Consider the following 13,152-nt stretch of genomic DNA (forward strand, 5'->3'; position numbering starts at 1 on the left):
GGGAAAACTGAAGACAGGGGGATCAGGGCCAAATAACAATAAGGATGTCTGAAAAGTCATGAGGAACCACACCATTAGCTATCTACCACTTAGGTTGGTAAATAAAGATACATATACAATTTAAAGTAAAATATCCCATCTGAGTTGAAAATGCTCCCTCCAAGAGCCAAAGATCTTCTACCAAAAACCCAGACACCAGGCATGAGAAGCCTTCTTCAGAGTTGTCCAGTAGATTCCCAGAGCATTGTGAGCTATTTACCCAGGTTCCTTCACTCCCTGCCCTCATGCCAGAGCCAGAAGGTAAGTTCCCTACATACTAAAGATACCATATACTTCAGATACAGGGCCCAGAAGCCCCTGAGCTAGAACTGAGCTGAATGCCTTCTTCCTGAGAATTAGCTTTCATGGTACAAGAATGTACCGTGTAAACTTCCAGAGGGAAGCAACCAACAGTCCTACCCAGCTATGGTGCCTATGAACTACAACAATGATCAGCACAATAACCATAAGAGTACAATAGTGACAATAGGAACCAAAAGTGCTCTAATTGGATGTAACCTTCTCAACAAGAGGGGAAATCATGCCTGGAATTAAAAACCTGGCCAACAGCTTAGGGCTAGCAAAGTCGTGGATCTTGGAGTCCAGTCCCAACTGCTAGGCTCTGAGATCATTATAGAAGTGTGTGTGTGTGTGTGTGTGTGTGTGTGTGCGTGTGTGTTTGATAAGACCTCAAGGAACAGGGAGTTTGCTGTGAGATTGTGTCTCCTAGAAATGTCAGAAACTCCATACATGAAGGTTCACCTACATGTTGTCTAAACATGACCTGAACAAAGATGACTCCAATAGACATGCTAATGTGGAAGGAGGGAAGCTCAGGAAATATCAGTTCTGCATAAAGAAGTACAGGCAACTAAAGAATGCTGAGAGTGAGAGAAGTACTCTTTCCCAGGGAAGAGCACACCAACTGGTTCTACAATACCAAGTGGTCAGCTCTGAGAATATACATACAAGTATCATTATACAGACTGAGCAGGTAATATTTGTGTATCTAGGAATATGTCTACATATACATATACACATGTACATATACACACACATATATGTAAATCCATACATACAAGTATCATTATACAGACTGAGCAGGTAATATTTGTGTATCTAGGAATATGTCTACATGTACATATACACATGTACATATACACACACATATATGTAAATCCAATTAAAACCATTAAAGAAATAAGAAGAAAAGAGGCCACTAAAATCACAAACAAGATGAGGATGTTCACTCTTATCCCTCCATTCAACATAATACTTTAAGTATTGACCAGAGCAGTAATACAAGTGATGGTGATAAAGGGGATGCAAATAAGACAGGAAGAAGTCAAAATGTCCTTATTTTCAGAAGATGATTGTATAATAAGATTCCCTAAACAGTCCAGCAGAAAACTCCTATAGCTGATAAACACATTCAGGAAAGTAACAGGATACAAAATTAACACATAAAGATCAGTAGTTTTCCTATATACACATGACAAACACACAAGAAAGATGTCAAGGAATAATACTATTTACAATAGTCTCAGATAAAATGTCTTGAAATAACTCTAATCAAGCAAGTGAAAGACTTCTATGATAAAAAGTTTCAAGTCTTTGAAGAAAGAAGTTGAAGAAGACAGAGGATAGATCGACCTCCCATGCTCATGGATCAAGTAGTGAGGATTAGTAGTGAGTAAATGGCTATCCTGACAAAAACATCCTACAGATTCAACATCATCTTTATTAGACTTCTAATGTGCTTGTTCACAGAAATTGAAAAGATAACATTAAATTTTATTTGTCTTGTTGCTCTAATAAATACTTCAATTATTATGTTGAATGGGAGGGAAGAGCGTGGACATCCTGTCTTATTCCTGATTTTAATGGCCTCCTTTTCTTTAGTGAATGTTATATATGTGCATGCACACACACACACACACAGGCACATGCATGCATGTGCACACATGTAAATGTATTCTTTTTTTGGTGGGTGAGACAGGTTTTCTCTGTATAGTCTTGGCTGTCCTGGAACTCACTCTGTAGCCCAGGCTGGCCTCAAACTCAGAAATCCGCCTGCCTCTGCCTCCCATGTACTGGGATTAAAGGTGTGTGCCACCACTGCCTGGCTATGTATTCTTAAATACATAAATAAAAGCTGCTGTATAATGTTACTTGAATGTATCCATTCTAAAGACTGACCATTTGGTATTAGATATCAAATGTCTTCTTCCCTGGGAAAGACGACTTCTCCACTTTCAGCATCCCTTAGTTTCCTATAGTTCTTTGTGTAGGGCTGAATTACAAATTACCCAGGATATATCTATGATATGACCCAGGTATGCCATTATTCGACATACACCTGAAGAATTCCATACCTTAATAAAGAAACATCAGCTCATTTATATTTACTGCCGCTCTATTTATAATAACTAGGAAATAAAAACAACCTAGATGATAATGAAATGTGCTCTTTTCACACAATGGAATATTAATTAAGCAAAATTAAATGAAGAAATTTACAGGGAAATGAACGTAGGTAGAAAGACACATTCTGAGTAAGGTAACACAACCGCTTTCCAATTGGATTTAAGTTCAAGGCCACAAGATAAAATGCTAATTTGTTAAAACTTTTAGGCGAAAACACTATGGCTAGGTAGCTCCTAACTTCTAGTGGACAACCTCTTACTGTTGTTCAGCTCAGTGGACATAGTATGAAACCAATTCCTAATGCACTATTGTTATATCAATAAACCCTCATTAGAGAAACCTTTTTTTGTAATGTATGATTGTTAACACAAAGACTCACAACTGGCCAGGGTTAGACAGTAAAATACTGTAGAATGCTGAGCCTTGAATAGAACAGACATATTGCTCAAGTTCTTGGATGATCCAAAGCTCATGGATCATCACCAAAGACAAGCCAGAAAGAATGTAACAGCCAAAGGTGGAACATAAGTACAAGACACCAGTTTCTTCTGGACACAGTTCACATGGCACATGTGAACTCCTTGTTTCCCCCTCCTTTTGTTGAAAGTAGATTCTTGAGGGGAGAAGGAAGCAGAAGGAAGAAGAACAGAAGAAGGAGGAGGGGAGGTGGTGCTGTGGTGGAGGACCAGGGGCAGGGGCAGGGGCAGGGACAGGAGCAGGGGCAGGGGCAGGGGCAGGAGCAGGGGCAGGGGTACTCTACACAGGACACTGCAGTGGACAGTCTCAGTGCTACAGCTATGAACTCTGGTGTAAGTCCTTGCCCAGGGAGTTCTTGGCATCCAAGGGTCCCAGTTACTGCCTCTGCTCTACAGGCAGAGGGAAGCATGGGGTGTCCAGCCTTTTCTCACTCTCTTGGGGACAATGTTGGATTCTGCCTGATGCGGAATCATCTCATCTTCAGAATCATCATCTTCCTGAGTTGCTGCTGTGTCTGCCACCACCGCTGAGCCCAGGCACTGCATTCAGACCCAGCAACGACCCCATGAAATCAAACTGATGGCCTACGAGGAAGCCCACAATTACTCATCGCTGCCATTTTAGTTCAGGTTTTTGCCAAACTATTATCTCCTTATGAGGAAGTGATGGACCTACAACTTCTCCATGTACAGTGCCTTCCAGCTACAACAGCAGCTTCTGCTGCTGCCTTCTCAGGGTAGTTCTCTGGGTGGCTGCCCCCCCAGGTGCTAGTCTTCCCCATAGCCCCCAGGGAGCACAGGTCCTTTGTCTGGACCGAGAAGAAGCAGCAAAAGATCCCTCCAATCCCCAGTGTCCCTGACCCTCAGCCCTCTGAAGGGTTTGCTGACTGGGCAGCTGTTAAAGCCCCTGGAATGGAGTCTACTGGCTCAGTGGCCAGCTGTAGGGAGCTGCACCCAGGGACCTTCCTGGATAGGGATTTTGAGTGTAAGGATGAGCTACTGAAAGATTCAAGCTCTGGGCATGGTTGTGGACCCCCTGACAGAAAAGACAAGATACCCAGCAGACATTGATTCTTCACAGGTGACTTAGGCATTAAGGTGTGGTGTGAGTGCACATGTACATGTGTTTGCAACCGGGGCTACCATGATGATGATTTTAAAGAATTCAACACACTCATAGATGATGCTTTGGATGGGCCCCTGGACTTCTGTGACAGTTGTCACACAGGCCTCCTTTAATGAGGAGTAGGCTTGAGATCAAGGGCAACCACACTTGTCAACAGCTACCTGTTTGCCTGCTGCAAAACGCCATTAATGAATAGGATTCATCAAACTTTACAGCCCAGCTGTTCCCCTAGCTAGAACAGGTCCTACTTGCATCCAAGAGCTTGACAACCCGGGTCAGAGACACCCACAAGAAAAGAATTAATTGACTTTTGAAAATGCTACAGCCACTTTGTCCTTTTAATTTTTCCCCTCCTGTGTCCCTTTCTCCACATCTCCACAGATTTAGGGCATGGACGCCTCCTGTTCCCAACAAAAGCACAGTGTTGTAGACGGCTGAGAAGCTGGTTTTGTGACTCATTCTGTGCCCCTGTCATTTTCAGAGTTGTATCTCACTGACCTGCTTGGCTGAGAAACAAGTGTTAAAAAAGCCTCCCTCCCAACCCCCATGACAGGGGCTGGGACTGTGCTCCCAGCTGCTTCTCAGTGTTGGAGTGAATTTGTTCAAAGAACCTCACAGTCTCTCAGTCTGGCAGAGACAGTTTATCTTGGCCCTGAGTGAAGAAGGAAAGCCTCAGGGGCCTGGGGATTGTCAACCGTGGCCGCCAGTATCTGTAGAGCTGGCACTGATCTAACCCTGTGGGAGGGTAAGAACAGATGGACAGGTTGATCTGACAAGCCCCAGGTGCAAAGTACACATCTGTGCATTGTAGAGGGGGCCCCTCCCAGCAGGCTTCAGTTGCCTCAGCCTTGTAGTTCAGGTAGAGAAGATTATACTGGGTCTTTGCATTTTCCTTTAAAAACAAATAACAAAGGTTTGCTGGAAACAAGGACCATATCAGTAGGCAGGCAGGAATTCTCTTCTGGACAAGGGAATTCAGCACTTCTCCCCCAAGTTAGGTTTCTAGGAGTCTGGCTACTGTTGGGCCAGGAGGAGAGAGGGACAGGCCTGGTGGTAGTAGCCCCAGGCATTCTATGAGTGGAGGCCTAAGTTTGGTGACTAGTAGAGACATAGTCTCCTCCATCTTTGCCCTTTGTCTGTGCCCACAGGGGATCAGTGGTCCTTGCCCATCCTGAACACAGTGTGCAGTCTCTGTCTACCTGTCCTCTGTAAGTAGATGGACTGAGGAAGTTGTGTGCCCTGGGGAAGGCAGCCTCATGGCTTGGCTCTCACACAGTATTTTTGCTTGAGTTCTGTCATTTGTGTGTTTTAAACTGACCACCTAGACTGAATACCTAGGTTATCTGTGGTTCTCATGGAGGTCCCTGCTCCTAGCTTCTTGGAGGTTTTGTTAGGGTTTCCATTGCTGTGAACAGACACCATGACCAAGGCAACTGTTATAGGGATAACATTTAATTGGAGCTGGCTTACAGGTTCAGAGGTTCAGTCCATTATCATCAAGGCAGGAACATGGCAGCATCCAGGCAGGCATGGTGCTGGAGGAGCTGAGAGTTCTACATCTTCATCTGAAGGCAACCAGGAAAAGACTGTCTTTCAGGTAGCTAGGAGGAAGGTCTCAAAGCCCACTCTCACAGGATATACTTCCTCGAAAAATTCTAACAAGGTCACATCTCCTAATAGTGGCACTCCCTAGGCCAAGCATTTTTAAACCACTACAGAGGCTCACTTTCCATTACAGCCTGTGTAAAGGACCTCTTGCAGGAGGTGACAGCGATCTCCAGCAGGACTCTGGGGTCCAGTTACTGTTGTCTGGTTTTAGAAACCCAGTTGTACTTTGACAGAAAAAGGGGTACAGAAGCAGCTGAGATGAACATCCCTGCCAAGTCCAGTTATGGAAAAAGTTTGGTTCTTCCTCTGCCCTTGAACGGTCATATGTAGATTCAGCAATGCCATTATGGTGAGAAAGGAAAAAGGAAGAAAAAAGTCCACATGTAAACGACATCAATAGATCCAAGGCTGTAAAGTGAATGCTCGTCTGCATTTAGATTTGGATGCCACAAACCAAAATACTTGTCAAACAAAAGTGAACACTACACAGTAATTTTGGATGATGATGATGATGATGTGTGTGTGTGTGTTTGTGTGTTGTATGTGGCCATGAGCCCTGTGTTCCTGTGAAGATACTTTGAATGATCCATTCTGCTCACATCAGCCACATGTCTGGAGCACATATAGCCTTCTGAAGGTAATTTATTTTATGCATTTACTGTTTACTGAACACCCGTCTGACTGTGTTTGGATGTATTCAGTAGCCTTGTGGACAGCAGCACCTGTGTTTAGCAGCCACACTGCTCCCCAGGGAGAGGCTTCTTACTCAGCTAACCACTGGGCTTTTTGCACATTGCTCCATGGAGACTCAGAGGCCTGTGTTCTGTTCCAAGTACAGGGAAACATTTGGAACTTGTTTCCCTCCCTCTGCTGCTTTCAGACAGAAGCTTGATTGAGTCTTGAGGGACAAGCTTGGATGGGTTGTGAGCCAGACATGCACCTGCTTAGGATTGCCCTGGGTCTCTGGCAGATACCTTGGAGCCAAAAATTTGTACCTCCTCTACCAAGGCCTAGAGGGTTAGTGTGTGGCCAGAGGGGCCTGAGCCGCAACCCTCATGTATCTTTCCCACTACTTTCTTCTTTTAAAAAAAAAATTTCTTTATTTTATGTACATGAGTACACACTGTAGCTGCACAGATAGTTGTGAGCTTTCATCTGGTTGTTGGGAATTGATTTTAGGACCACTGCTCACTTTGGGTCAACCCTGCTTGCTCCGATCAGCCCCACTCACTCTGATCCAAAGATTTATTATTATAAATAAGTACACTGTAGCTGTCTTCAGACACACCAGGAGAGGGCGCCGGATCTCATTACAGGTGGTTGTGAGCCACCCTGTGGTTGCTGGGATTTGAACTCAAGACCTTCAGAAGAGCAGTCGGTGCTCTTACCCGCTGAGTCATCTCACCAGCCCTCCGCCCCACTACCTTCTTTTTAAAACCCCAGACACTTCACTGAAGTTTCTCACAGGAGATAAGTTTTCCCCAAAATGAAGCCCTCTTTAGTTATCTGATGATGAACTAGGACCAATTTCAAGTCTCTTTCTCCTGGCAGAGTGGGGAGCAGGCCTGAGAGTGACTAAGTTTACTGAAGCACTTACCATGATTACCAAGCCACAGTCTGGCTTTAGGCCATTCTGATGCTCAGAGAGAGCACAGGAAATAGTGAATCAGGGCCTGGGAGACTTGGCTGAGTTGGGTTTCCAGGTAAATGGGAGGAGGGGTAGGCAGAGGGCTTGGTCCTATGGTCAGATTAGCAGCTGCTAACACATTCCTGTGCAGGGTACATTGCTGCCCATCAGTTACTGTGAATATATGTATTTTAAGCAATAAGACTCAATTGTCCAGACTCCCCTGGGCATATCCTGTGCTGTGATTGTTCTGAAGACAAAGTGGCTCTAACCACTGTGAGAAGCCCTAATTAAATTAGTCTCAAAGCCCCTTCAATAGTTTTGCACCCCTTCCCTCCCATCTGGATCTACTCTTCCTGTCTCTTATTAGAAAAGAACAGGTTTCTAAGAGATAACTACCAAACATGACAAAATGAAATAGAATAAGACAAAGCATTCAGTTTCACAGAGGTTGTTGAAGCATGCATAAAACTTCTGTATGCCCAAGTCAAACCAAATCCCAACATGGAGAAGATAGTTGGGCATGAAGTCTTTTTTTTTTTTAACTTTTATTGCATTATGATGAGAAAAGTTACATGATTTCAATTTATCTGAATTGTTAACATTTTTTTTTAGATATTTTCTTTATTTACATGTAAATTTCTCCATTCCCAGTTTCCCCTCCAAAAAACAAAGAAACAAACAAAAACAACAAAAACAAACCCCTGTTGCCTCCCACTTCCCCATGCCTGCCACCCCGCCCTCTCCCACTTTCTGGCCCTGGCATTCCTCTACACTGGGGCACAGAACCTTCACAGGGCTGAGGTCCTCTCCTCCTATTGCTGATCGAATTTGCAATCCTCTACTATACACATGCTGCCAGAACAATCAGACCCCTCCATGTGCAGTCCTTGGTTGGTGGTTGAGGCCTTGCTGGTAGCTCAGGAACAATAGGCAGCTGGGAGAGGGGAGTCCATTGTCTTTAAGAGTGCATCCTCTGGTGAGTCAAACTCACTTGAGTAGAAGGCCACACATCCAAGAATATTTGGGCAGAACAAACTGGTTTTGATGAGCTTTTTTCTTTTAAAGACACATTTTTTTTAAGACACAAATGTGCATGGTGGTGGTGGTGCATGTCTTTAATCACAGCACTTTTGAGGCAGAAGCACGAAGATCTCTGTGAGTTCCAGGCCAGCCTGATCTTCAGATCAAGTTCAAGGACAACCAGGGCTACACAGAGAAATTCAGTCTTAAACAAACAAACAAACAAAATCAGGACACAAAGTTGGATGATTTGAAAAGAGGATGTGTCTGCGATTAGTTGGGGGAAGGGATGAATATCATAAAAAAGATTATATAAATTTTTAAAAGAAATAATAAAAATCTACAAGCTCAGCACAATGACCCTAGCATTGATGCAAGACACATGATCCATTACATAAAATCCAATGTATTTTGACATTCAGGAGATGAACAATGAAATATTAATATCTAATGGTATATACAAAGTCACATTTAGGTGAGGATGAAAAGGACACATACAATGAAAGTAATAGTAAGACTGAGAGAAACCAGTGAAATTTAAAGAAACAGAGCCATACATTATTCTGAAGCTAGTACACTAAAGACTGGTACAATGCAAGGGTTGTAAGGGCCAGCTATCAGGGATATGGCATATCACAGACCAACAAGAGTACTAGCAACATGTTTGGTGGAACCAAGGCTCTAACTGTAAAGTTCATACTGAAATGCAAAAGTATGTAGCATAGCCAAAGCAACAAGTGAGACGATAACACCAGGATGAGACACAGCCTGACTTCTGTTATTCTTATACTTTAAGGCACGGACACCAGGTGGTTTTGGTAAAGATCAAACAGAGGCCACATAGGGAAGTGCATACCCGTGATGCACAGCAGCCAAGAGGCAGATGCAAGAGAATGAGTGCCAGTTTGAGAACAGCCTGACCTACACAGGGAATTGCATGCTCCCCAAGGCTACATAAAAGAACTCTCATTTTTAACAAACCAAATACAAAGAGAGACACATTTTCCTAAATGGAATCCCAGCTACTCAGGAAGTGAAGGCCGGAAAGTTTTAAGATTCTGTGAGTAGCACAGTGTGATTCTGCCCCTTTAAAGAAAAAAAAAGCAAATAAATAGAGAAAAAACAAGGTAACCCAGACATAAACTTTCACAATGGTCAACAGAAAAACTTAAATATAAGTATTTATCATTTTTTGAAAATTCCATATGTACACATAATGTATTTTAGTATTTATCCCCCACTCATCTCCCTATCTCCTCCCAGATCGGTCCCTGACTTTTACACTTCCTAACAACACTGCTTCCTCTTATTTTTTTTTCTTCAAGACAGGGTTTCTCTGTGTAGCCCTGGCTGTCCTGGAACTCACTCTGTAGACCAGGCTGGCCTCGAACTCAGAAATCCACCTGCCTCTGCCTCCCAAGTGCTGGGATTAAAGGTGTGTACTACCACTGCCTGGCTTTGTTTTGTTTTTAAGAACTCTCTGAATCCAAAATTTCTTGCCCATATAGTCATAGGTATGTTGCCATCATCTGGAAAATGGGGTCACACCCTTAAAGAAAACTGTCTCTCTCTCTCTACTCCAGAAGTTATCAAGTGCCATTCTTTGTCAGTTAGGAATCCAAACTCACTGACCATCTCCCTTCTGCACCAGAACATTGACTGGCTTGGGTTCGGGTCTTATAAGGTAAATCTAGTTGCTATGAGTTCATGAGAACAGTGGCCCTGCAAGGTTAGAAAATACCTTTTTGCTCCAGTCCTCCCTGATATTTGGCCCTTACCAAGTTTTTCTCTTTCCTAATATTCCCTTAGCCTTGGGGTGAGCCAGTTGGATATGATGTCCCATTAGTGGCTCTCTCTCCACACATACAGACATGGTTCTGACATGTTGTGACTTCTTGCATGAATTGCTTTTCACTACACAAAGAAACATCTCTGATGGAGTCTGAGAGCTACACTAATCCATGGATGGAAATTTCCAGCATACTTTGATACTATGTTCATTTAGTAAAATAGCACTATTATCTTTATCCTGAGGCCTGGGAGCTGCCTAACCTTGCATTCTTGATTTAGCATACCAGACAAGTGGTCCTTCCAGTGGAACAGGCTTTAATTCTAATCAGAAATCTATTTGTTACCCCTAGAGCATGCACACTCTTATGTACCTTTCAATATGTCTTGCTATGATGGTCTTTATTGTATCTACAGTGTTTACAGCTGACAAAGACTGTTAATGACTCCTCACTCCCCCAGATCTGTGCATAGTACATTTTGTACTTTAAAAGCTAGCCAGTAGAGAGGATGATTTCTGGTAAATACCAGTCTGAGTTTTCCATGACCTGAGACTAAAACGTTTGCTATTTCTAGCGAAAGTGTTTTACCACTAAGATCTGGGAGCAATCAAAAGCAACAATTTTAAGAGGCAATGTACTGAAGTAAATGGTGCTGTGCCAAATTGATATCAGCAGGCAACTGCAGACTCGAATCCCTGCCTCTTTCTCATCATATAAAAAAATAAACCAGACTCAGAGTCCAACATGGAAAATGTTAGGGTGTAGACCTCCCAGAAATAAGCACACTAAGTGAATTTCTTAACTTATGGATAGTCAAATGTTACTTAAATATGACACCAAAATCACAAGGCAGCAAGTTGTTAAGTCTGGGGTGGAGATTATTGGTAGATCAATTTTCCGGCTGGTATAACACACAGAGTTGGATCTTGGATATCCAGAAACAAAGCAGAACAATAAAGAAGAGAAAACTTCAAGAGTAGAGCCAAAGATACTCAGGTAACAAATATGCACATGAAAATATATACCACTGAGCTGGAGAGATGGCTCAGTAGTTAAGAGCACCGACTGCTCTTCCTAAGGCCCTGAGTTCAAATCCCAGCAACCACATGGTGGCTCACAACCAGCTGTAATGAGATCTGACGCCCTCATCTGGTGTGTCTGAAGACAGCTACAGTGTACTTGTTTATAATAATAAATACATCTTTGGGCCAGAGTGAGCAGGGACTGAGTGAGCGGGGCCTACAGCAGCAAGCAGGGTCTACCGGAGAGAATAAGGTTGACCGGAGTGAGCAGAGGTCCTAAAAGTCAATTCCCAACAACCATTATGAAGAAGGCTCACAACTATCTGTACAGCTACAGGGTACTCATATACATAAAATAAATAAATAAATCTTAAAAAAGATATGTCTCTAAAAAAAAGAAATAAAATATCACTGTCAGTAAGTAAATAAATATTCAAACAAAATCAACCACCACATGACTCTTAAAATGGAAAATATTAGAGAGTCAGGTTCAGCTAGTCTCTTCTGTTGTTGCTGTGAGAGAATACAGAGTTACAAAAGCGTCTGAAGAAAAGAAACATTGATTTTGGTTCATGGTTTTGGTGTACATTCCATCATGTCTGGGAAATTATGGTAACAGGAACTTGAGACAGCTAGGCACATTCTCTGTGCCCTCAAACAGAGAAGGGTGAACACTCGGCTTGCTTTCCCACTGTGTATTCTGTTTAGGATGATTGTGCAAGGAATGGTACCACCCACACTTGCTGTGTCTTGTTCTTTCAACTAATCCAATCTAGAAAATCCGTCACTGGCTCCAGAACTGTGCCTTCTAGATGTTTCTAGATTATGTCAATTCGACAATCTAGATTAATTAGCACAGTTAATCTAGTTAACTAGTGCAGGGCATACCAAGAGTCAACAGAAGCTCAACAAGTATGGATACTGTTATGCTTTGAATGTGAAATGTCCAATATGTTCATGTGTTGGAATCTAGGTCCCTAATTAGTGATGTTCTCCTGGGAGGTTTTGAAACCTTTTGGACATAGGTCTTAGCTGTTAGATACTAGGGCATAGGTGTGGGGCTTAAGTGGGGCTTAAGGGGTAAATACCAGGTTCTTTTTGTGTCCAAGCTGTCTGCTTTTTTTTTGTCCACTGACATGAGATTCCTACCATCATAGACAAAGTGCTACTTTTTAGGCTACCTTACCCACAAAGATAGACTGTATTCTCTTCAACTGTGAACCAAAATAAATCCTTTCTCACTTCAGTTGCTTATGTCATAGATATGATCAAGCAATATAGTAAGAAAACACAGAAAGTTCTTACCCAGGATGGGGTTGCTATGGTAGATCTGTCTGTTATGTTCTTCAGCATTTGGAACTGATTTATGTAAAGAATGTTTATGGGTTTGGTTCAGACAAGGGAAACCTTGTAGGATTTATAAGCAGAGATTAATGGGACATGCTGGTGAAAACTTCAAAGACCAGACTTCAGAAATAAACACAAACTCTACAGGTGATACTCTGTAGCCTTTAGGAGGAACAAGGACTCTAACATGAAATGAGAAAGAAGAGATTTGAGTATATTCTAATGAATAGTTTAATCAGTGTTCTGTTTGCTGTAAAAAATTTTAATAAGAAGTAATTTTGCAATGATGGCTAATGAGCATGACAGACTAAATGTTAAGAACACAAATCTTTTAGGGCCTGGGAGAGAGATGGGTCAGTGGGTCATGCGCTTGCCTGGCTAGCATGACCACCAAGTTTAGATGATCATTATGCAGGTACAAGCCAGGCATGACGGCATAAGCCTGTAACCCAGAACTGAGGGGAGGGGACAAGCAGATTGTGGGTACTTGGTATTCAGTCATTCTAACCTAAACTGTGACTTCCAGGTTGAGTGATAAAAAAATATTGCCAAAAAGCAAAATAAGAGGACATGACAGTATCAGCTTTTGTTCTTTACATGTATTCCAAAGAGAAAGCTCACAACAATCACACACACACACACACACACACACACACACACACAGAGA

The 13,152-nt window shown here is 42.6% G+C and overlaps 1 pseudogene; it reads left to right on the forward strand.

The window, feature by feature from the left end:
• The first annotated feature begins 284 nt into the window (after positions 1-284).
• On the forward strand, positions 285-4,264 carry LOC116090972 (annotated as a pseudogene).
• The last annotated feature ends 8,888 nt before the right edge of the window (positions 4,265-13,152 follow it).

Source organism: Mastomys coucha, chromosome X (genome assembly GCF_008632895.1).
Source record: "Mastomys coucha isolate ucsf_1 chromosome X, UCSF_Mcou_1, whole genome shotgun sequence".
NCBI lineage: Eukaryota > Metazoa > Chordata > Mammalia > Rodentia > Muridae > Mastomys > Mastomys coucha.